The sequence below is a fragment of the Heptranchias perlo genome, chromosome 20 (genome assembly GCF_035084215.1).
Source record: "Heptranchias perlo isolate sHepPer1 chromosome 20, sHepPer1.hap1, whole genome shotgun sequence".
Taxonomy (NCBI): domain Eukaryota; kingdom Metazoa; phylum Chordata; class Chondrichthyes; order Hexanchiformes; family Hexanchidae; genus Heptranchias; species Heptranchias perlo.
Genome location: NC_090344.1, coordinates 8,431,318 through 8,456,260, shown reverse-complemented (window position 1 = coordinate 8,456,260; position 24,943 = coordinate 8,431,318). Strand labels below are relative to the sequence as shown.

General features: G+C 44.0%; 2 non-coding genes across 2 annotated transcripts; both read right to left on the bottom strand.

The window, feature by feature from the left end:
* Positions 1-7,621: 7,621 nt before the first annotated feature.
* On the bottom strand, positions 7,622-7,703 carry trnas-gcu (transfer RNA serine (anticodon GCU)). The gene has a single exon. It is a non-coding gene; the product is annotated as a tRNA-Ser (tRNA).
* A 4,227-nt stretch (positions 7,704-11,930) lies between these two features.
* Positions 11,931-12,004, bottom strand: trnat-ugu (transfer RNA threonine (anticodon UGU)). The gene has a single exon. It is a non-coding gene; the product is annotated as a tRNA-Thr (tRNA).
* Between the last annotated feature and the right edge of the window lie 12,939 nt (positions 12,005-24,943).

Below are 24,943 nucleotides of genomic sequence, written 5' to 3'. Positions count from 1 at the left end.
CGTTTAACTCCCTGTCCAGGCTCCAAATTTCGGAACAGCTGGCAAGCTGTGACTTTGTTGGGGGACCTGAGATGTGTTGTCAAAGTTTCGATAGTATCTTGTTTCCCAGGGATGGGCAGTAATGCGCCGTCTGAGGCGGTTCCCGATCAGGAATTCAACTTTACTGTATTAGTTCACTGTATTAATTTCGCAAAACTCATTCAACTCTGTAAAAAAGACGAATACTTGTTCAAATCGCCATTGATCAACCAGTAACTTTCTGTTTCCGGCTGAAAGAAATGCTGACTTTTTTATGCGTTAATTCACCAGGCCGAATTCAGGGAGTTCAGAGGAGAAATGAAAAAGGAAATGAGAGGCAAAGAGAAATATGACTATTGACTGACGGCCAACATAAAAGGGAATCCAAAAGACTTCGACAGGCATGCAAACAGTAAACGGGTAGTCAGAGGAGGGGTGAGGCAGATTCGGCACGAAAAAGGAGGTCCACTCATGGAGGCAGAGGGGATGGCCTGGGTACCAAATGAGTACTTTGCATCTATCTTTACCAAGAAGCTGCTGCCAGAGTCTCAGCAAAGGAAGTTATCGTTGAGATACTGGATGGTCTAAAAATTGATAAGGAAGAGGCACTTGAACGGCTGGCTGCACTTAAAGTAGATAAGCCACCCGGTCCGGATGGGATGCATGCTCAGTTGCTGAGGAAAGTAAGGGGGGAAATTGCGGAGGTACTGGCCATAATCTACCAACATCCTTAGATATGTGGGTGGTGCCAGAGGACTGGAAAATTGCAAAGGTTACACCCTTGTCCAAAAAAGGGTGTACGGCTAAACCCAGCAATTATAGGCCAGTCAGTTTAACCTCAGTGGTGGGGAAACGTTTAAAAACGATAACCCGGGACAGAATTAACAGCCACTTGGACGAGGGTGGATTGATTAGGGAAAGGCAGCACGGATTTGTTAAAGGCAAATCGTGGTTAACTGACCTGTTAGAGTTTTTTGATGAGTTAACAGAGAGGATAGATGAGGGCAATTTTTTTGATGTGGTGTATGAGGACTTTCAAAAGGTGTTTGCTAAAGTGCCGCATGGTAGGCTTCTCATCAAGATTGCGGCCCATGGAATAAACGGGGCAGAAACAACATAAATGCAGAATTGACGAACAGAAGGAAACAGATTACTGGTGAACTGTTGTTTTTCGAACTGGCGAGAGGTGTACAGTGGCGTTCCCCAGGGATCAGTGCTGGGACCACTGCTTTTCTTGATATATATTAATGACTTGGACTTGAGTGCACAGAGCACAATTTCAAAATTTGCAGATGAAACAAAACTTGGAAGAGTAGTAAACAGTGATAAGGATAGTGATCGACTTCAAAGGATATTGACAGGCTGGTGGCATGGGCGGAGACGGGGCAGATGAAATTTAACCCAAAAAAATGCGAAGTGATACATTTCGGTCGGAAAAACGAGGAGAGGCAAAATAAACTCCAGGGCACAAATGTAAAAGCGGTAGAGGAACAAAGAGGGGTTTATGTGTACAAATCGTTGAATGTGGCAGGGCAGGTTGAGAAAGCGGTTAAAAAGCATACGGCATCTTGGGCTTTAGAAATAGATGTATAGAGTACAAAAGTATAAAAGTATAGAAGTCAGGATGAAACTTTATAACACACTGGTTCGAACACAACTGAAATTTTGTGTGGGGTTCTGGACACCGCACTTCAGGAAAGATGTGAAGGCCTTCGAGGGGGTGCAGAAAAAAAATACTATCATAATTCCAGGGATAAGGGACTTTACTTACGTGGATAGACCGGAGAATCTGAGGTTGTTCTCCTTGGAACAGAGACGGTTTTGTCGAGATTTGATGGAGGTATTCAAAATCATGAAGGATCGAGACATGGAAGATGGAGAGAAACTGTTCCCATTGGCGGAAGGGTCAAGAACCAGAGGACATCGATTTAAAGTGATTGGCAAAATAACCAAAGGTGACATGAGGAAAAACTTTTTTACACAGCGAGAGGTTCGGATCTGGAATGCACTGCCCGAGGGTGTGATGGAGGCAGATTCAATCATGGCCTTCAAAGGGGAGCTGGATAAGTACTTGAAAGGAAAAAAAATTGCAGGGCTTCGGGGAAAGGCGGGGGAGTGGTTCTAGCTGGATTGCTCTTGCAGAGATCTCGCACGGCCTCGATGCCGCGAATGGCCTCTTTCCGTGCTGTAAGCTTTCTATGATTCAATTCTATGTGTAGGTTGTAATGCAAAGGGAACAGAGCGTGCCATAAATCGACACGACTCTGAGTATCCTCACAAGCAATGTATTTTAAGAGCAACTAATTCTGAAACGTCTTACTTGATAACTCAAGTCGTGCACTCGAAAGCAATTTGTTAAAGGGAGACTAATATTGGTGACTGGAAATAGTTGGTGCACAACTTGATATTGCTGTCCACCCGAATCGAAAACGAGATTGGATGGATCGAAGTGGTCTGAAAGGATGGGCGATCGGCTTTGAGAAGCAACCAACTTTTACGCTGGCTGCACAACTAAAGTAACAGCGGCTCGTTGGTGTTGGGGTATGATTCTCGCTTAGGGAGTTTTATTGAGGTCCCGGGTTCAAATCCCGGACGAAACCGCATGTGTTTCGCCTTTTCGTGAAAAGTCACCAATTGTCTTCTCACATCTTTTCAGTTTTGCTGTTGGTGGAACTGAATTATGTCCAGAGGATGTTTGAGCTCCAGTGGACTGAATGCCGAAGTTTCGTCGACGCAATACACATGAAGCAAATAAAATGTCTCAAGATGATGAGGAGATTGAAACTGAATTTGGATTTTTCCCAATTCAGGCGGATATTCGATGACGGGAGAGAAAGCCACATGTCCAAGTTTGCCGATGACACCAAGATGGGCAGCATTGTAAGCAGTGCAGATGGAAACATAAAATTACAGAGAGGCATTAATATACTAAATGAATGTGCAAAATTGTGGCAAATCGATATGAATTTCGTCAAGTGTGAGGTCATCCACTTTGGACCTAAAAGGATAAATCAGCGTACTTTCCAAATGGTAAAAAGCTCGAAACATGGAGGTCCAAAAAGACTTTGGGGTCCATGAACATACATCATTAAAATGTCATGGACAGGTACAAAAAATAATCAAAAAGGTTAATGGAATGTTGGTCTTTATATCCAGAGGACTAGATTCAAGGGGATAGGCATTATGATACAGTTGTACAAAGCTCTGGTTAGACCAGACCTGGAGTATTGCCTTCAGTTCTGGGCAACGCACCTTAGGAAGGATATATTGGCTATGAAGGGAGTGCAGCGTCGATTTACTAGAATGTTGCCTGGACTCCACAGTTAAAATTACGCGGAGAGATTACATAAACTCGGGTTTGCCTCGAATTTAGTAGATTAAGTGCTGATTTGATCGAACATTTCAAAATATTAAGGGGAACTGATGGGGTAAATAGAAAAAAAAAGATTTCCGCCCGTTAGCGTGTCGAGGACTCGGGGTCATAGCCTAAATATTAGGGTCAGGACTTTCAGGCGTGAAGTTGGGAAACACCTCTGCAAGCAAAGGGAGGGAGAAGTTTGGAACTTCTTCCGCAAACGGCAGTTGATGCGAGCTCAATTGTGAATTTTAAAACTGAAATTGATAGATTTTTGTCAACCAAAGGCATTAAGGGACATGGGGCGAAGGCGATAATATGCAGTTAGGTTACATATCAACCAGGATCTCACTGAATTGCGCATGAGGCTCGAGGGGCGAAATAGTATACTATTGCTCCTCAGCTCCTCATTGTTACAGAATGATCCTGCATTGTATTGGGAATCGAACCAAGTTCTCCAGCGTCACAAGTTAGTATTCAACCCCAAGCACCATCAATGCGCGCGTTTGTAACAGCAGCATGTGTCCATTTGGAATCCGATCTGAATGGACATGCCGTTTACACCTGCGGTGGCCGAGTGTTTAAAGCGTTGGACTCAAAATTCAATTGAGGTTTTCCGCCCAGGTTTGAATTCTGCTCGCAGAGCTACAGTTTGAAGATCCCTTCAGTGCTGAAATAGATTAATTGGAGTTAATTGACCGCATTTATCTCTCTCCCAGAATGAGAGATTCTCCAGCGAGGCCGGTGCTTTGAACTTGTGTCCAATCTTCTCTTGCAAGATTTCAAGACCCAAGAAGGAATCTCTCCCAATCTGTAACATAAATTCTGCTAGTTTGCAAAACCTGACATTTATACTCTTTATTTTCTTTGCATGCATCTCTCTATCTCTCCATGTCTCCGTCTCTTGTCTCTCTGTATTGTCCACAATGGACTTCTCAGGCTTCCTTGAACGGCGATGGCTGATCTAACCTGCAACAATAGCAGTGAAGGGTAAAGAAAAAAAAGACTGAGGAAGTAGGAAAAGGAAAGGTGCAACCCAGCTGATAAATTCGGAGCTAATGTTTCCACATTCATGGCTCTTCGTTCTCATGGTGAATGAAAGCAGCAATTTGAGTAAAGTGTACTTCTGGTGGAGTGTAAACTATGACGATGCCGAGACAGACGACAATGTCGTTTCAGAGCAATTCATTCTGTAAAGTGTTACTTGATAATACAAGTCGTACATTCAAAACAAATTTGATAAAGAGAGACTAATATTGTTGATCTGAAATAATTAGTTTCGAACCTGATATTGCTCTACATCGTATATCGTACATGAAAGCGAGTTTGGATGGCCATGGTGTTCTGAAAGGATGGCGGATCGGCTGCGTGGCAGCGAAATTTTACAGTGGCTGCACGGCTCTATGACCAGTTGGACTTTGGATCTGATTCTCGCTCAGGGAGTTTCACTGGTTCAAATCTCGGTATGAGCCCCCTTGCGTCCCCATTTTTCGTCAAAAACCACCAATTGGCTTCTCACATCTTTGAAGCAAGTGCAGAATGCAGGTTTGATTTACCTCCAGCCGAGCATGTTTGAACACCAGAGGAGAGAATGCAGAGGGTATGTCCACGAAAGATACGGAGACGAAATGAAGATAATCTTTCAAGAAGCTGTGCAGATTCAAGCCGGCACATGAATTTATCCCAATTCAGGCGATCTCATGGTGCAGATACAAAAGGTAAAGGAAGCTGCTTTGGCCTGGAACCAAACCCCTGGTTTCCCGTCGGCAGGCGAGGGTTCTACACTCAACCACCAATCCACACAGGGCTGCAGGCTGCACGTGTCGCGTTGGATACAAGTCTGGAACATGCAGTCTGGCAGAGTTCCTGTGATGAGCCTGCGCAGTCTACAACCGCGTGCTACCTGTGGGTGACCAAACGAGTGGGTCAAGCATGGTCTTGAAATTCACTGAGATTCGAAATCACTTCACACCGCCACTGTAAAATGGTCAAATAAATAAGAGCTGTAGTTACCAGGCAGTGTTTACTTTTTTCAGAAATAATGTAAGAATCCAGCCCTATGTACACGTCTAAGATTTCACGGCATGCGACGAATTTCCTTTAAGCTGCCACCTAAATTCTGCTCAATCACAGAATTGGAGATTTATACTATTTTTCTTTGCATGTATCTCTCTATCTCTGTCTGCGTTTCTTCACTTTCGCTGTTGATCCCTAATGGGCTAATTAGGCTTCCTTCAACAGACAGGTCTGCAAACCCGGGATGGGAAAAGGCTGTCGGTTCTTCGTCCAATTGTTGGATTTCGACGGGATGAGATTTTCTATTTTCCGTCTCCGTTTTCGGAAAAAATAAACCCAGATGGGATTCCCCCTCCTCGGGTCCCGTCACCTCCGGGTAATGGGAATGAACCCGATCTAGCACTCGATTTAATATCTGTATTCTCATTGTTTAACAATAATATTATGGGGATATATTTTTTTGAGGGCACATTTTAGAAATGAACACATTCCAGACTTATTCGAAAACTAGAAGCACGTGGGATTAAAGGGTCGGTGGAAACGTGGGCAAGTAATTGGCTGAAGGATAGGAGGCCGAGATTAGTGGTGAACGGATGTCTTTCTGACTGGAGAGAAATATGCAGTGGGATCCCCCAGGGTTCGGTATTAGGATTATTGCTTTTCTTGTAATATATAAATGAATTGGATGTGGCAATAGGGAGTACAATTTCGAAGTTTGCGGATGATACAAAACTTGATAACGGAGTAAATAGTGAGGAAGATAGCAGCAGACTTCAGGAGGACAAAAACAGACTGGTGAAATGTGCAGTCACGTGACAGATTTAACGCCGATCAGTGTGAAGTGATGCACTTTTGGAAGATGAACATGGAGAGGCAGTATAATCTAAATGGAACAATTTATGGGGGGTTGCAAGAGCAGAGGGACCTGGGGGAGCATATTCAGAAAACAGGGCAAGTTGATAAGGTGGTTAAGAAAGCGTATGGGATACTTGGCTTTGTAAATAGGTGCATTGAATACATTAAAAAGGGAAGTCATACTAATCCTTACAAATCATTGGTTAGCCCTCAGCTGAAGTACATTGTACAGATCTGGGCACCACACTTTAGGATGAAAAGGCATTGAAGAGGATTCAGAGCAGGTTGACCTGGATGACACCAGTGATGAGGGACTTCAGTTGTGTGGAGAGATAGGAGAAGCTGGGATTGTTCTCCTTTCAGCAGAGATGGTTAACGGGAGACCTAATAGAGGTATTCAAAATAATGAGGTGTTTTGAAAGAGCAAGTAGGGAGAAACTGTTTCCTCTGGCAAGTGGGTCGGGAACCGGAGATCACAGATTGAAAATAATTGGCAAAAGAACTAGAGGGGAATTGAGGAGAATTATTTTCACACAGAGGGTTGTTATGATCAAGAACGCACTTCCTGAAAGGGTGGTGGAAGCAGAATCCATACGATCATTTAAAAGGCAATTGGACATAATTGAAGAGGACTGATTTGCAGTGTTATGGGGAAAAATCTGGGGTGTGGGTCTAATTTGGACAGATCTTCGAAAACGCCGACACTGGCACGACGGCCGAAAGGCCTCCTTCTGTGCTGTAAGATTCTATGATTCTATCATTACCTTCTGAATCATTGCAATTGAAGCTATTCTTTGTTGAGCAACCAAGAAAATTATAACCGTGATATTCGGCTTCTCCATTCCCTTATGAATATCGCAGATTATAATGTCCAGGCGGGGTGGGACTGAATGGGGGATAGAGTGCGGAGATTGGAATGGAAGCCCAGCAGAATGAACTTGGTCTCATCAGTTTTTGTTATTTTTCCTACCAGTTGCCTGAAGCAGGCGGTGAACCTTTTTCTCGAGAGAGGATCGTCATTTCAGTTCAGAAGGAAAAAGGGTATCAAGAAAATCGGGTAAAACGCACACAGAATGATCCGGGACGAACAGCACACCCCTTTTAAACAGACACAGACACGGAATGATCCGGACATAAATCATAATTATGGTGCATAAGTTTCTCTTACGTTGACCATAAGATTTGCTCTTTTTACAATGACACCAATGTACAATCTGATACTTCGCGACCTTACAATCTGAACACCATCCTGGAAGGAACTGTTGCTGATATCAGCAAACAATGCAAAACCCTCCGTCTGCCGTTTCGAGAAGGATGGGACTTTCACCAGACCTTCTGGGTGGACTGAATGGGAGAAACAAAACTTAAACGCAATAACGACGAGGATGGGATTCGAACCCACGCGTGCAGAGCACAATGGATTAGCAGTCCATCGCCTTAACCTCTCGGCCACCTCGTCGCATGCCGAAATATGCGAAACCCCCTTTATTCAAAATTAAAATTCTGGCTATGTTGCCAATCTGAAATAAAAACTGTAAATGTGTATATCCTCAGCAGGTCAGGCAGAATCTTTCGACATAGAAACAGAGTTAACGTTTCAGGTCCATGACCATCACATGAGTATTCCAACTCACTCAACTTGCGCCTTGTAAATGGTTGAACGGCTTTAGGGAGTTAGAAGGTGAGTCACTTGGCGCAGAATATCCAGCCTCTGACCTGCTCTTGTCGCCACAATATTTATGTAGCTGGTCCAGTTAAATTTCTGGTTAATGATGACCACTAGTATGTTGATGGTGGGGGATTCGGCGATGTTACTAACGAATCCCCACAGAAGAGATTTACTGTAATGATTCCAGGGATGAGGGGTATAAGTTTCATGAATAGATTGGAGAAGCTGGGGTTGTTCTGCTTGGAACAGAGACGGTTACGAGGAGATTTGATAGAGGTATTCAAAATCATGAAGGATCTAGACAGAGGAGATAGAGAGAAACTGTTCCAATTGGCGGAAGGTTCAAGGACCAGAGAACATAGATTTAAGGTGTTTGGCAAAAGAACCAAAGGTGACATGAGGAAAAACTTTTCGACACAGCGAGTGTTTAGGATCTGGAATACACCGCCCGAGGTGGTGGTGGAGGCAGATTCAATCATGGTGTTCAATAAAGAACTGGATAAGTATTTGAAACGAAAGAGAATACAGGGCTACAGGGAAAGGATGGGGGAGTGGGTCTGTCTGGATTGCACTTGCATAGAGCCGGCACGGACTCGATGTGCCGAATGGCCTTTTTTCGTGCTGTGACCTTTCTATGATTCTATTCTATTTGTGGGAGGCGATGCGAAGCGACCGGAGCGTGACCTAAATCGACCTGCTCATGTACATTCCCTGATAATAAATCCTTGTGTGATGCAAAGAAGAAATTCATAATTATGGTGCATATCTTTTATATTATACTGACGATAAGAGGTACTCGGTTCACCAGGGCGCCATTGTGCACATTGGTTGATACTTCGCCGAGATCACCCCTTACAGTCCCAACACCTCCGTCCAAGAAACAGTTGGGTGGCAATCCAGACTTTGCTGAATTGTGCAAACAGGTGCAAATCAGCAATGCGGAAAAGCACTTCTAATCAAAGAAGGGTTTTGGTGAGGCGGCCAAAATGGAAGGGTGCACAAATTCTGGCAGCAGTGAGATTCGAACCCACATAATTCAGAGATGGAAACCAGCATCTGAAACAGCGCAGTTACTCACGTACATGGTAAGCCATTGAGATCGGATGACAAAGCTCATACAGCTGAAACGTTTCCTCTGGTTCTTTCGCCACAGGTGCTGCCTGACCTGCTTAGCGTTTTCAGCATGTTCTGTTTTCATTTTTGTGATTTCACAGTGGCTGTTTTCCTGAAAACACCCAATTTGACCCAAGGACGCAGCTCGCACTTTACTTTCCTCACGCGCTTAAAGTCTGCCGTTTCCGAACTAAATCTCCTCCACGCCGAGCTTTCAAAGGACCTTTCGCTCACGGCCAATCTCCTGTAATCGACACCTTTTCACCATTGCCGCTCTTTTCATTTCTCCTCATTCCTTTTCAATCGGACATTTCCACAGACCTATTAAGATCAAGCGGAACATTTCCGACTTTCCTGCACCGCCCAGTTTGCCAAAAATGCACATTTCAGCCGTCTTTCGCAGCTATGTAGCGCCGCCCGTCTCTCCCGCACATCAACTGTTCGGGGAAAAGCGCCAACGACCATGGAAACAAAACCCAGTTCTTCAGTTAACATCCCCCGTATCACAAGATACCCCATGGAAATTTCACGGAAAAGTCTGCGCTGTCCTTCCGAATGCCAGCCCTGCTTTCTTAGAGCTTGTCTCTGGAGCAGATCGAAATGTATCGACTGGTTTCAAGGCACAAATTAACATTGATGCGAACGGGACATGTGCCCCCGAGAAACAGCGGTCGATGGAGAGCAAACTTAAAGCCGGAAGAATGTGAAAATGAATGTTAGATTCGGCAAGGCCGCAGGAAAGTCTCAATGAAGTCGACCATGATCGTCGAAGGAAGGAAAAGCTGGAAGAAGCGGCAGGTCTGAACTGTGGATCATCCAGCAGAGACACATGGAGAACAAAAACAGGATAAAGACAAAGGTGCTGGGGAAGAAAGAAAAAGCACGAAATGAGAGGAATGAAAAGAGAGTGAAAGAAAGAATGGGAGAGAGGGAGGTGAAAGAAAGAAAGAGAGAAAGAAAGATAGAAGGGAGAGAGAAAATCAAGCGTGCAATACTCACCCCGCAAACGGGCGCTGCTCCCAATCGGCTACACTTCGCCCCACAGACCCTCATCCCATTCACACCATCCGTCAATACACTGTCAATGTTGTGCAGTGAAACAGAGAGTTCAAAGGCATAAAGACACACACATCATCCTAAAATACACGTTCAATACCAGTGCAGAGAGATGATGTGGAGATGCCGGTGATGGACTGGGGTTGACAATTGTAAACAATTTTACAACACCAAGTTGTAGTCCAGCAATTTTATTTTAAATTCACAAGCTTTCGGAGGCTTCCTCCTTCCTCAGGTAAATGTTCAGGAGCTCCTTGAAGCCTACGCATTTATACATATAGAACAATACACGGTGTTTACAGAATGCCCCTGCAACTGCCCGTTGCCAAGGCAATCACCGTGTTCAGACAGAGAGGTGTCACCTGCAGAACCCCCGAGTACACATTCAACAAAAAAACAAACAGGAAAAAAAACAGAGAGAGGCAGAAACATCCGGAAGTCAGAGAAAGCCAGCAAATGACCCATTATATTAAAAACAGATAACATTTGTTCGCTGGTGGGGTAACGTGTAGCAGTCATGGACATTCATCCACCGACCTTCGGGTAAGCGTACTCCAAGGTGGCCTTCGAGACACACGACAACGCAAAATCGTCGAGCAGAAATTGATAGCCAAGTTCCGCACCCATGAGGACGGCCTCAACCGGGATCTTGGGTTCATGTCACGCTACACGTTACCCCACCAGCGAACAAATGTTATCTGTTTTTAATATAATGGGTCATTTGCTGGCTTTCTCTGCCTTCCGGATGTTTCTGCCTCTCTCTGTTTTTTTTCCTGTTTGTTTTTTTGTTGAATGTGTATTCGGGGGTTCTGCAGGTGACACCTCTCTGTCTGAACACGGTGATTGCCTTGGCAACGGGCAGTTGCAGGGGCATTCTGTAAACACCATGTATTGTTCTATATGTATAAATGCGTAGGCTTCAAGGAGCTCCTGAACATTTACCTGAGGAAGGAGGAAGCCTCCGAAAGCTTGTGCAGAGAGACAGAGAGTTTAAAGATACAGAGATACTTACATACTATCCTACAGTACACATTAAACATCCGTGCAGTGAGTCAGAGAGTTTACAGGTACAGAGACACTCACAGCGTCCCACAATACACTTTCAATCATGTGCAGTGAGACAGAGCGTTTAAAGATATAGAGAAATTCAACTTCTTTTTTCAAAAGTGGTACATCCCAGAAGCAAGAGAGAGCGTGGGTCAGTCTCCCTCTCCTGATAGAGCTGAGGCTTGTCAGTCAAGAGTCCTCTCCTCCGTGTATTGGCCGTGGAGGAAGTGCAGAGTAGATTTAATAGAATACCTTCAGCCTGACCGAGGTTAGGCTGACTGGCCTGTAATTACTTGATCCATCCTTTTCTCCCTGTTAATACAACAGCACAACTTTAGGAGTCCTCCAATCCTTCGGCATATCATCTGTAACCAGGGAGGATTGGAAAATGTTGACCAGAGCCTCCGTTATTTCCTTCCTTGCTTCTGTTAACAGCCTGGGATATATTTCATCGGGGTCGGGAGATTCAGGTGGAGTGATCTGCGGACTTCATTTTCCTCTTTGCAAAGATTTTCACCGCAGGTCAAGATCACAAGTCCAGGTCCAAATTAGGACTACTTCCGGGTTTGAACCTCAAATCGTGAATTATACCCTGACCTCAACGAGCCCAAAAACGAGAACGTGTCTTTAAGTTAACCCGTTGCTGACACATTCTATGAGAGGTCTGACTGTCCAATGAAAGGGCGTTTTAGAAGAGTCAATCTGATATCAGTTTCCTCCTCAAACCTGAACAAATACCAATTCCAAAGTGCCATTTTGTCGCTTAATTCCACAAATTAGGTAAAAATAATTAGTTATGCAAAGCACTGGTGGGAGTTGAACCCAGGATCTCCTGTTTACAAGACAGATGCTTTAACCAACTAAGCCACAGCGCCCATTCATGATAGCTCAGCTCCACCTCCTCTCACTAATATCTATCAGCGATACGTCACTGTCTGTTTGGGGTTCAGACCGTTTCATCTTTGTCTGTTTGGTTTGTCCGTTCACCTGTGCATCCCGATGCTGCCGACATATCTCGTTTTGTTTATCTTTGTGTCTCCATCAATGCGTTGATATACGGATGAGTATGTGTACTTATGTTTGTTACATTAAATAAATTACCGGTTTAGACAATTCTCGCTCTGAAAGTGAAGAACTATTGAGACGCACTTCACAGCAAAGTATTGTTTATTTTGGTGCTGAAAATAAAAAAACCGGAAGAGGTCCAAACAGGGAAAAGGAGATAAACCTGTTAGGGAAAATGAGGACAACAGTCAAGATTTTTACCAGTATATTAAGTGAAAGAAGGGAGGCTTAGAGTAATGTGGGCCGCTTAAAGACAGATGGAGGTGATATTGTAATTGAAAATCATGAAATGTAGAGCTGCTAAATATTTACTTTGCTTCGTTCGTCACAGAAATAAATGAGGCTAACATATCAGAGATATGAGGAAAACTGTAAATAAATCAAGGGGTTTCAGTATAAGTAAAATAATGGCAATGGAGAAAATAATTAGATGAAAGATAGACAAATCTCCAGGACCTGATGGTTACCATCCCAGGGGACTGAGAGGACTAGGTGAGGAAATTGTACATGCTTTAGTCATGATCGTTCAAAATCTCTTGATTCAGGAATTGTTCCTTTGATGGAAACAATTTCAATGTCACTCCATTATTTGGGATGGGTAGCAGAGATGATGTTGGAAATTATAGACCCATTAGTCTGACATCCGTTGTGGGGAAGTTGCCAGTATCCGTTGTTAGGGAAAGAAAGATTGAGCACTTGGATAAACATGAATTGATCAGGGAGAGCAAGCATGGATTTGTAAAGGGTAAGTCAAGTCTAACAAAACTAGTTGAACTTTATGAAGATGTAACTAACGTGGTATATAATGGAGTGTCCATGGTTGTTATATGATATTGACTTCCAGAGGTATTCGATAAGGTACCATATAAAAGACTGTTAACGACAATGACAGTGCGTAGAATTTAAGGCAACCTAATGAAATGGGCAGGGAGTTGGATAGAAGGTGGGAGACAGAGTCCCGGTATATAAATGACATAGACGAAGGAATAGAGAGCCGTGTATCCACGTGTGTCGCTGACACCAAGATAGGTGTCGCAGTGAGTCGTGTAGATGGAAGCATAAAGTTACAAAGGGAAATTGATCAATTAAGAGAGTTAGCAAAACTGTGGCAGATGGAGCAACATCGAATTACATGGAAAGTACATCACGGAAACAGGCAATTCGGCCCAACTAGACAATGCCGGTGTTTATGCTGCAAACAAGCCTCCGCCAACCCCATTTAATCAAACCCTATGAGCAAACCCTTAGATTCCTTTCTCCTCCATTTGTTTTTCTAGCTTCGCTGTAAACGAATCCATGCTATTCGCCTAAACTACTCCTTGTGGGAGCGAATTGAACATTCTAACCACTCTCTCGGTGCATGTGTTCCTCTTGAATGCCATATTGAATTAAATTGTGAATACCTTATATTCATTGCCTTAATGATTTGGAGTCCCCACCTCCACAAATGCAAACACCTTATCTACGTCGAACCTATCAAACCCTTGCATAATCTTGAAGTCCTAGATCAGGTCACCCCTCAGCCTTCTCTTTTCTATACAGAAGAGTTCCAGTCTGTTCAAACTTTCAATATGGAGAAGTGTGAGTTCATCTACTTTGGACTGAAGCAAGATAGATCAGAGTATTTTCTGAAAGGTGAGAAGCTAGGAACTGTGGAGGAGCAGAGAGATTTAGGGGTCCAAGTACAGAAATCGCTAAAAGCCAGTGGAATGGTCGAAAAATTGATTTAAATGTCTCATGGGATGTTGGCCTTTATCTCAAAGAAGCTGGTATTCAAAGGGGGAGAATGTTACAGATAGAAATATCTGCTGAGACCCCATTTAAAGTACTGCATTCAGCTCTGGGCACCACACATCAGGAAGGAAATATTGGCCTTGGAGGGGCTGCAGCGCAGATTCACCAGAATGAGACCGGGGCTAAAATGGTTAAATTATGAGGACAGGTTATGCGGAGGTCGGTCCTCATTTTTCTCTTATCGATCCGGCCCCATCCGTTTACTGTTGACGGGAGCGCGTCTGATACTAAGTCAGTCAGAATCGGATGCAAATCACAGAACCGGCACAGCGGCTCTGGAACTGGCGACTGGTTTTACATTGAATCTTTTTTATGGGATAGACTGTACATTGTTTGTATAATAATAATACGTTTGATACAATGAAGGTTTTTTCAGTTATTTCCCATTTCCACCCACACCAGTTTTATACAGTAACAGGCAACAATATTTCAGGGATGTGATGTACAGTGTTGGTTGAATCAATGTAATTTAACTTGATATATTGTAGAATCTCTTGTCCATCCCAGGCTCTTACCTCAGGCTTAGATCCTCACCTAGTTTAAAACCAGTCACTCACTGATATAAATAAACCAGTAACAACCCCGAAACCTCAGCGGGTATATTTGTTCCGATACTAAGTGACGGTCCCAATTTCCACTGAAATTCTCGATCAGCAAATACCAGAGGCTGTTTTGGGTTTGACAAACTGTGAAACAGATTGTTTTAAAAGCCGGAAAGAGGGAAAAACTGGTGGTTGATATTAAGTGTTGTACATTAACTCTTTCTGTTTCCGATTTACAATTTATCTTTGTGTGTGACTGACAGGAGCGGCTATAACGGAGCCCAGTGACTGGGTAACGAGCTGCACTGAATCATTGTCCTGTGTTACAGACCGGCTCGTTAGACCTGTTCATTCCGTCTCATCTCATTGTCAGCAAACAGGAAATTACTGAAGTTAAGGCTGGTGAATAACAGCTCGAAATATCAATCCTCTACACCACTGGGGATAGAGTCTTCCGAAAAACAGGGATTTTCACTCGTGCAAATTTCATCCACATTTTCTGCTCTTCATTTCTCTGATCTGTTTGATGCGCCTTTCCCTTCAATTCACGACCGACAGGAAAAACACGATTTTATCGTCGATTTTCTGGTCAAGAGGTATGGTGAGATTTCAAATAATTGAAATCGAACCTTATTAACGCCAATATCGTCACCTACACGTTTGACAAATGCAAAGCGGCTTCACTCACGGTTTTGCTGCACAACTCGTTCAAAGATACTGTCGGTAATTGAAGTGATGACACGAACATCACAGTTCGCGCTGCCATTTTCCTCAAGACGCTTCAGATTCATGTGGAATGATTTCGGTCTGGCGGTTAAATCCGTTCCCTCTTCACAAATCCGTCTTTGAACCTTTAGTATTTTTGAGAACCGATACCAAATCGGTTTTCCCTGTACTGTACATTACTTTTATAAATATTACAGATAAGCAGAGCACTTGAGCTGTCACAGCTGTGACTTTGACTTTTCTCCCTCTCCTCTCGATCTCCCCGGTAACTGCCACTAACCACAATCTTCTGTCACACTTCTCCATCAGAAAGTTCCGAGCCTCGGTTTTCAAATGAAATAACGCCCATCTCTTCAATGAACGACAGCTCAGGGAGAGTTTCTCAGTTTCATTTCACACTTTTTCCAAATCCTCCTTAAAAGCACCATCAAAAGTTGTCCTTTAGTTAATAGTAAGATCAATAAAAGTTCTTATCTTCTGGGGTTTTGTTTCAGATTCCAGGCCTTTTAAAGTTCACTGCGGATATTTATCGAAGCGCATCTTGATTGGACGCTTCTTGGAGAAATCGGAGAAAGATCACAAAGCGATAATTCAGAGACGGAAAATGAAGCTGTTTGACGGGAGCACTGATAGAACCGATTGTGCGCTGCTCTTGTGGCGCAAGCGCTCAGCGTGCGGTACATTTATGAACTCCAGAAATGCCCAGGTTGTGAGTTTGAGCCTCATCTGGAACAATCGAACATTTTGAGTTGAAGGTACAACTGGTATGTTCCATAACGCATCTACTTCTTAGTGTTCACATGTGAGCACTTGGGTTCCTCTGGCCTACCGTCTTGCAATAGTAGGTGTGAATTTACTTGTTCATAGGGGAGAGGGAGCTATTAGCGACAGCTGATATGGCAAAGGAGCCGGTACGAGAACTTTCAATCTAAAGAACTAAACATACCATTCTTCTTTTCGTTCAGCGGATATTCATCAGTTGGAAGTTTCGTTTGGGGAAAATCTGGATGGGAAATATCCTCCCTGGTGTCACTGTGTAACGGGTGAAATTATTCAGCTTACAGATGTTCATACGCTGAAAGGTCGAGAGGCCTTTTCCAACTCCCGTGTGGGACAAGTTTAGCTTTTGAGCCACTATATACAGTGTTATTTTAATTGCTGCTAACGAATGACAAGACATTGTTAAATAATAGCTACATCATTAAATAAATTTAAAACAGAAATAGATAGTTTCCTGGAAGTAAAGGGAATTCGGGGTTCCGGGGAGCGGGCAGGAAATTGGACATGAACTTAGATTTGAGGTTAGGATCAGATCAGCCATGATCTTATTGAATGACGGAACAGGCTCGAGGGGTCGATTGGCCTACTCCTGCTCCTATTTCTTATGTTCTTATGTTCTTATTTGGCACAAACACGAGAATTGTAAACTCACGAGTTCACTGTCCATGTTTCTTACATCATGTTCAACAGAAACAAGGATTCTCCTCAACACGTTGCTGACAATTTTATAACAGGGACGCTCACCCAATTTCGACGTCCACGATGGATAATTCAGAGTCCTACATTGAATATGTACTATAGGAACTTAACAAATTGCGAGCCTGCGTAGCTCAATTGGTGGAGCAACAGACTTTTAAAACGGGTAGTGATCTGAGGATCCAGTGTTCTGGTTGTAAATTTTGAAACAGCTGGCAAGTTCTGTCTTCGCAGCGGAGCAACAACTACGGGACAGACGATGCATGTGATGTGTTGTCAAAGCTTCGTTGTAAACTTCTTTCCCAGGGATGGGCAGTAATGCGCTGTCTGCAAGCGGCAATGGCAGCTTCCCGCCAGCAACGTGTGATTGGAGAGAGCGGGGCCGGACAGGCGGCCTGAATGTTGTTGCTCTCGTAGCCTCACTCAATGCGGGAGCTGGGGAACATCAAACATCGAAAAACTGATCTGTTTGTTGCCGCGGCTGCAATGCTGTTTATAACTGTATTTATAAACAGGTAACACCTGTCTGTCTGCACACTGATTGCCTTGGCAACAGGCAGTTGAAAAAAACTGTGTTATCACCGAGCATTGTTCTGTGAATTATAAATGCGACTTCATTTCGAGGATTTCATTTCCACATCGTTCACCTGAGGAAGGAGGTAGCCTCCGAAAGCTTGTGAATTTAAAATAAAATTGCTGGACTATAACTTGGTGTTGTAAAATTGTTTACAATTTATAAACCGAGGCAGCGCTGCAGGATCCTTTAATGACCTCTCACAAATCAACTGAAAACAATCGCAATGTGCAGCTTTGAGAGGGGATTCCTGCACAGTCGGGACATGAAACGTGAATGAGGGCGAGATGTGTATTTCTGTCGTGTTTGAATGTGTATTGAACGATACAGAGAATGGAAAATATATCGGTTCTGTGAGGTGTGGTATTTTATTCACATTTTACCACAGACTGAATTCTTGCTTGTTTTCAGACGAATTGATTTTTAGTGGGTAACATTTTCAAAATGCTTCTGTCAGGTTTTGAACCGGGGACCTTTCGCGTGTTAGGTGAACGTGATAACCACTACACTACAGAAACTCGGCTGCTCACTTTGCTATGGGAAACCCTCAGACGATAGCTACCGACTGCAAATGCTCTCAGTGTGGGAGGCGGGTCCCTTTCCCGTTCAGGGAATTAAATTCTGCAAAATAGTTGACTGTATTAATTTCGCAAAACTCATTAAAATCTGAAAAAAGACGAATAGTTGTTCAAATCGCCATTAATTAACTAATAACTTTTTGTTTCAAGCTGACAGAAATCCTAACTTTTTTTTAATTCATTCACCAGGCAGAATATAGAAAGTTCAGAGGGGAACTGATAGGGGAAATAAGAGGGGCAAAGAGAGGGTATGAGAATAGACTGGCGGCCAACATAAAAGGCAAACCAAAAGTCTTCCACAGGCATGTAAACATTAAACGGGTGGGAAGAACCCGACGCTGATTCGGGATCATAAAGGAGATCGACTCATGGAGGCAGAGTGGGTGGCCCAAAAATATTGCTGCCCACTTTGAAACCGGGAACTTTTCGTGTGTGGCAAACGTGATAACCACAACACTGCAGAAACTGTGCTGCACATGTTGTTATAGGAAACCCTCAGAACACAGCTGCCGTCTGCAAATGCTCTCAGTGTGGGAGAAGGGTCCCTTTCCCGTTCAGGGAATTAACTTCTGCAAAATAGTTTACTGTATTAATTTCGCAATACTCATTGAACTCTGAAAAAAGACGAATAGTTGTTCAAGTCGCCATTAATCAACTAATGACTTTCTGTTTCAGGCTGACGGAAATCCTAACTTTTTTTTCATTCAATCACCAGGCAGAATACAGGAAGTTCAGAGGGGAACTGAAAGGGGAAATAAGAGGGGCAAAGAGAGGGTATGAGAATAGACTGGCGGCCAACTTAAAAGGGACTCCAAAAGTCTTCCACAGGCATGTAAACATTAAACGGGTCGTAAGAACCCGACTGTGATTCGGGAGCATGAAGGAGATTTGACTCATGGAGGCAGCCCAAAATTTTTTTTGCCTGGTTTTGAACCGGGGACTTTTCGCGTGTTTAGTAGCCGTGATAACCACTACACAACAGAAACTCTGCTGCACACGTTGTTTTAGGAAACGCTCAGAAGACAGCTGCCGCCTACCAATGCTCTCAGTGTGGGAGGCGGGTCCCTTTCCCGTTCAGGGAATGAACTAAGGCAAAATAGTTTACTGTATCAATTTCGCAATACTCATTAAACTCTAAAAAAAAACGAATACTTGTTCAAATCGCCATGAATCAACTAATAACTTTCTGTTTCAGGCTGACGGAAATCCTAACTTTTTTTTATTTATTCACCAGGCAGAATATTGAAAGTTCACAGGGGAACTGACAGTGGTAAGTAGAGGGGCAAAGAGAGTGGATGAGAATAGACTGGCGGCCAACATTAAACGGGTAGTAAGAACCCGACTCTGATTCGGGAGCATGAAGGATATCGACTCATGGAGGCCGAGGGGGTGGCCCAAAAATGTTATTACCTGGTTTTGAACCGGGGACTTATCGCGTGTTTCGCGAACGTGATAACCACGACACTACAGAAACTCTGCCGCAGCCGTTGCTATAGGAAACCCTCAGAAGATAGCTGCCGTCTGCAAATGCTCTCAGTGGGAGACGGGTCCCTTTCCCGTTCAGGGAATTAACTTCTACAAAATAGTTTACTGTATTAATTTCGCAATACGCATTAAACTCTGAAAAAAGACCAATCGTTGTTCAAATCGGCATTAATCAACTAATAACTTTCTGTTTCAGGCTGAGGGAAATCCTAACTTTTTTTTATTCATTCACCAGGCAGAATACAGAAAGTTCAGAGGGGAACTGAAAGGGGAAATAAGAGGGGCAAATAGAGAGTATGAGATTAGACTGGCGGCCAACATAAAAGGCAATCCAAAAGTCTTCCACAGGCATGTAAACATTAAACGGGTAGTGAGAACCCGACTCTGATTCGGGAGCATCAAGGGGATCGATTCATGGAGGCAGAGGGGGTTCGGCGAATGTGATAACCAGTACATTACAGAGCCTCTGCTGCACACGTTGTTTTAGGAAACCCTCAGAAGATAGCTGCCGTCTGCAAGTGCTCTCAGTGTGGGAGACGGGTCCCTTTCCCGTTCAGGGAATTAACTTCGACAAAATAGTTTACTGTATTAATTTCGCAATACTCATTAAACTCTAAAAAAAAGACGAATAGTTGTTCAAATCGCCATTAATCAACTAATAACTTTCTGTTTCAGGCTGACGGAAATCCTAACTTTTTTTTTTATTCATTCACCAGGCAGAATATAGAAAGTTCAGAGGGGAACTGAAAAGGGAAATAAGAGGGGCAAAGAGAGGGTATGAGAATAGACTGGCGGCCAACATAAAAGGCAATCCAAAAGTCTTCCACAGGCATGTAAACATTAAACGGGTCGTGAGAACCCGACTCTGATTCGGGAGCATCAAGGAGATCGACTCATGGAGGCAGAGGGTTTGGCCCAAAAGACTGTGGACCAAACTCTGGAAAGTGGGTTGAGGCTCGATACCTCTTTTTCGGACGGCTCAGACACGAAGGGCCGAATAGCCTCCTTCTGTGGGGTAACTTTCTATGATTTTATGATTCCATGATATGTTTGCCGTCTGTCTCGGAATGGTGTTCATATACAATCTACTATAAGTATACTTTAATCAAATTGGTGCCTCTGTTTCACTGCGAGAGAGAAGAGGCATTAATGTGTAGACATAGGCTCCAGCAGCTGGATTGCCCCTTTACTTTTCCTCCTGTCCCAATCTTTCTTTAACCTCCTCTGCTGGTGTTGCAGGTTAGATCAGCAATCGCCGTGCAAGGAAGCCTGAGAAGTCCATCAGGGGATAACACAAGAGACAGAGACAGGGAGAGATAGAGAAATGCATGCAATGAAAATAAACTGTATAAATAGAATTATACAGTCATTATTTTTTGAGTTCGTTCATGGGATGTGGGCGTCGTTGGCGAGGCCAGCATTTATTGCCCATCCCTCATTGCCCTTGAGGTATGGTTACAGTACAGAAGGAAGTTATTCAGCCAATCGAGCCCGTGCAGGCTCATTGTCAGAGCAATCCAGTTCGTCCCATTCCCCCGCTCCTTCCCAGTTGCCCTGCATTTTTTCCCTTCAAGTACTTATCAAATTCCTTTTTGAAAGCCACGATTGGATCTGCTTCCACCATCCTTTCAGGCTGCGCATTCCAGATTACAACTACTCGTTGGTAAAAAAAGTGTTTCGTCATGTCGCCCTTGGGTCTTTAGCCAATCACCTTAAATCTGTGTCCTCTGCTTCTCGACGCTACCGCCAATGTGAACAGTTTCTATTTATTTACTTTATCTAAACCTTACATTATTGTGAACACTTCTATCAAATCTCCTCTCAATGTTCTCTGCTCCAAGGAGAACAACCCCAGCACGGGGTAAATGCGGTCAATTAGCTTCAATTCATTTATTTGAGCATTAAACAGCTCTTTAAACGTTGCTGTGACATTATGGTAGCGCGGCCTCGCGGTCTAAGCAGTTCCATCAAATTTCTACGGAGGCGTGGGTTTGAACCCCACTGCTGTTAGAATTTCTGCCAATGTTAATTTTGGCCTGTTCGCAGAAAACCCGATTGTCGTGCGATGGAGCAGAGGATGTGAAAGAAGCTGAATGTGAGAGTGCAGATATTATTTTCATCGCAATGACTGGACACGTTTCCACAGGTAAGGGCCTCTCACCTTAAGGTTCTTTCCAGCAGAGTGGGACAGGTGATCAAAGTGACTGGGCTCTTGCGGCGCAACCAGTCAGTGCGCGGTCCTTATATGACAGTCCAGGGCCGGGAAATGGCGAGGTTGTTAGTCGAGGCCCACCGAAACCAACCAATCCTTTTCCTTGTGAAAATTTCGGCCGGAGTTGAAGCTACAATTAGTGTGTTCCAAAATGCATCTAGTTATTTGCATAGCCGTGTGGTTCCTCCGGCGTATGCTGTTGCAATAGCAGATGAGAACATTTCGGACTGAGATGAGGAGAAATTTCTTCAATCAGAGGGTGGTGAACCTATGGAATTCTCTACCACAGAAGACTGTGGAGGCCAAGTCAATGAATATATGTAAGAAGGAGCTGGATAGATTTCTAGACACAAAAGGCATCAAGGGGTATGGGGAGAGAGCGGGAATATGGTATTGAGGTCCAGGATCAGCCATGATCGTATTGAATGGCGGAGCAGGCTCGAACGGCCGAATGGCCAACTCCTGCTCCAATTTTCTAAATTTCTATTTACAATTGGTGTGTTCCGTAATGCATCTAGTTATTTGTTCAGCCATGTGGTTCCTCCGGCCTACTCTGTCGCAATCGCAGATGAGATGTTTAGTCTTCTTAGTTTACAGAGGGAGGCTTCGGAATTGGAGCCACAAACTATGATTTTGATCCATCTACAAATTGTGGGATTTAGCTTGAGTTTTAAACGAGCGCGTTAGACCGCTCAGCCACGATACTTTCCATCTTGCGATCTTCAGGAGCTACTTTTACAGGAATAGAATTACTGCAAGCAAGAATTCTACCCCTCAAGCACCAATGCTCGCACGGCAGCAGGATGCATGTGTCCAGTTAGAAACCTGTCTGAAGGAACATCCCGTCTGACAGAGCTGGAAGTCCAGCAGATTGTCTTCCGCGGTAAGCAGATGATGAGCCTCCTTCTTGAGAGTGTTTCGCCAATCCAGCTCAGATTGGATTAAGCATTATAAATTCGGGTGGGACTGGAGCCACTAGTATAAGAGAAAGTGGATGGGGGCTGTTTCCCTTCCTTGACAGATATTAATGATCCTGTTCCGGTTTTGCTGCAAAATTTCACTTCCCAGCTCCGAAATCAACGAACTAAAATTTAACGGTGGTGCGATGCGAACACACAATTTCTGAGCGAAAACTCCGATGTGCTCCCCATTGCGCGACTAAACCGGTTATGAATTATATGATTTCACATTACCCATATGCTGCTTATGAACTTTTGATGCGGTAGAGCAAGTGGTTCGAAAGCTCAGTGGGGTTTCAAATGAACTCATGAGAAAGTTTGTCAATGCATAGTGCTCTCTCTCCCTCTTTCTCTTCCTTTTGCTCTCTCTCGCTTTCTCTCTTGAGCTCTCACTCTCCCCGTTTATCTATAGAGGGGTCGAATGCAAAGAGGTGGAAGTTATGTTTCAGCTGCACAGAGCTCTGGTGAGACGCCATCTGGCGGACTGCATTCAGTTCTGGGCACCCCACCTCAGGAAGTCTGTATTAACCTGGAGGCTCGAGGGGCTGAATGGCCTATTCCTGTTCCTATTTTGCAATGAATGAAACAATAATTGAAGAATCGAGACGCTAATGTATCAGGATGAGTGAGTGAAGAATGCTTTCTGTTTGAAGTACTGATTTCATTAATTGAATATCCTCAGTGACTCAGCTCAGTGCAGTCCAGTCGAAACACCTGCTCGCACAAAGTGGCATTTTCTTGAGAACACGAAAGACTTGTTCAGGCCATGACAGTACCGAGTGGGGATAGTCCTGTGCATGAAATGGAAAAGTGAGGTGAAATACTCCCACAAGCAGCGGATGTCTCTGTTTCCATTTCCAAAATGCACGCACGCACGGGCCGAATCGATGCAGCTCCTGGGAAAGCTACGAGTCGAGGCAGGGCTGCAGTGGATCATTTGAAGCAACTGAAACGCAAAAGATTCCGCTCTTTTCACGTGGCATCTCCTGTTTCTGACTATTTTTCCCCTCCCGCTTCCTCTACTCCTCCAGCTGCCAGTTGAATTAGATGCTTGATGAAAACACAGGGGAATTCATGAATCCCATCCTGACCTGGACAGCAGGGAGAGAGGGAAAGAACAATGCTGGCCATTGAGAAGGGATGGATTTTGCACATGCCCGGAAAATAGACACAAAGATCTCATCTCCCTGCTTCTTTGGTATGTGGGATATCTTAATGCTCAGGTGATGATATCACTGCCCCCCGGCCCATGATCTCCACTCGCACTCTCCTTCCAATCTCGCACACCTTTGCTTAGATTTGAAATCGTGTAAGTTTTCACACTGGGATTCAATTTGAAGAAAGCGATGCTGTGATAACCTGGGGCTATTGAGGAGTTGCAGTGCAAGAAGGCTAATGATAACAGTGACAGTTCTGACACTATGAGCGACAGTTAAAGATGAACAACATTTAAAGTCTCATGCAGCAGGTCTGGGTCCAAATCTTTCACGTGGCATGTCCTTCTGCTCCTGTCACTCATTTACCTCCACGGAGAGTTCATTTGGAATTCCTGTGCGGCTGCATTGCGCATTTTCCAGATCTGCTTCGAACAATCGGGACTTTAAAGGCATTGCAATGACCTGCACTTTCTTTAGATGAGTTTTGTTCGCGTTGCATTCGACTGTGATATCGCTGTCGGTTTCCATCTCAATGAACCAGACTGTGACCGCATTGTATCTGTCAGCGTGTCAGTGGCGAGGTTGGGGTCAGCACGGGTCGTTTTCAACTTTTGAAATCTCACCAATTACAAGAAAAAAGAGACATTGAATCAAACTGTCCCTGTCAGTGATGAATTGAAGTGAATATCGCTCCAAGCAGATCTGGACAATGCACAGTGCAGCCGCACAGGAGTTCCAAATCCACCCTCTCGCCACTCGGCATTCGCATTAACTGAACTTTACTCTGACCCAGTGTCACCGCGCTGAAATCGAATGTTTGTCAGCCACATTTTTTCTTAACACCATAGTTACTGGTTTAATGGTGAAAACTGCCGTCCGCTGCACTGTAAGTAAAAGAGACAATTTTGTAGACACCGTGTAGTGCCACAGACCTGCTCGTTGGACCTGCTCGTTTCATCTCATCTCATTTTCACCACACCTTTATATTACTGGAATGGAGAATGGAGAATCACAGCTCGATGAATCAATCCTCTCTGCCACGATGGGACTGAGACTTCCAACATACAGATGTTTAATGGCAAGGTGAGATTAATGTTCAGAAATAATACAGCACAGATTTTCACTCATGCAAGCTGCACACACTTTATTTTGGAAAAGTAAACTGATGGTAGAGAGATATTATATTGATCGCGGCAACCTGAATTTTTAGCTCGTTGAATCAATGGTTCAAAAGCAAACGTGTCGT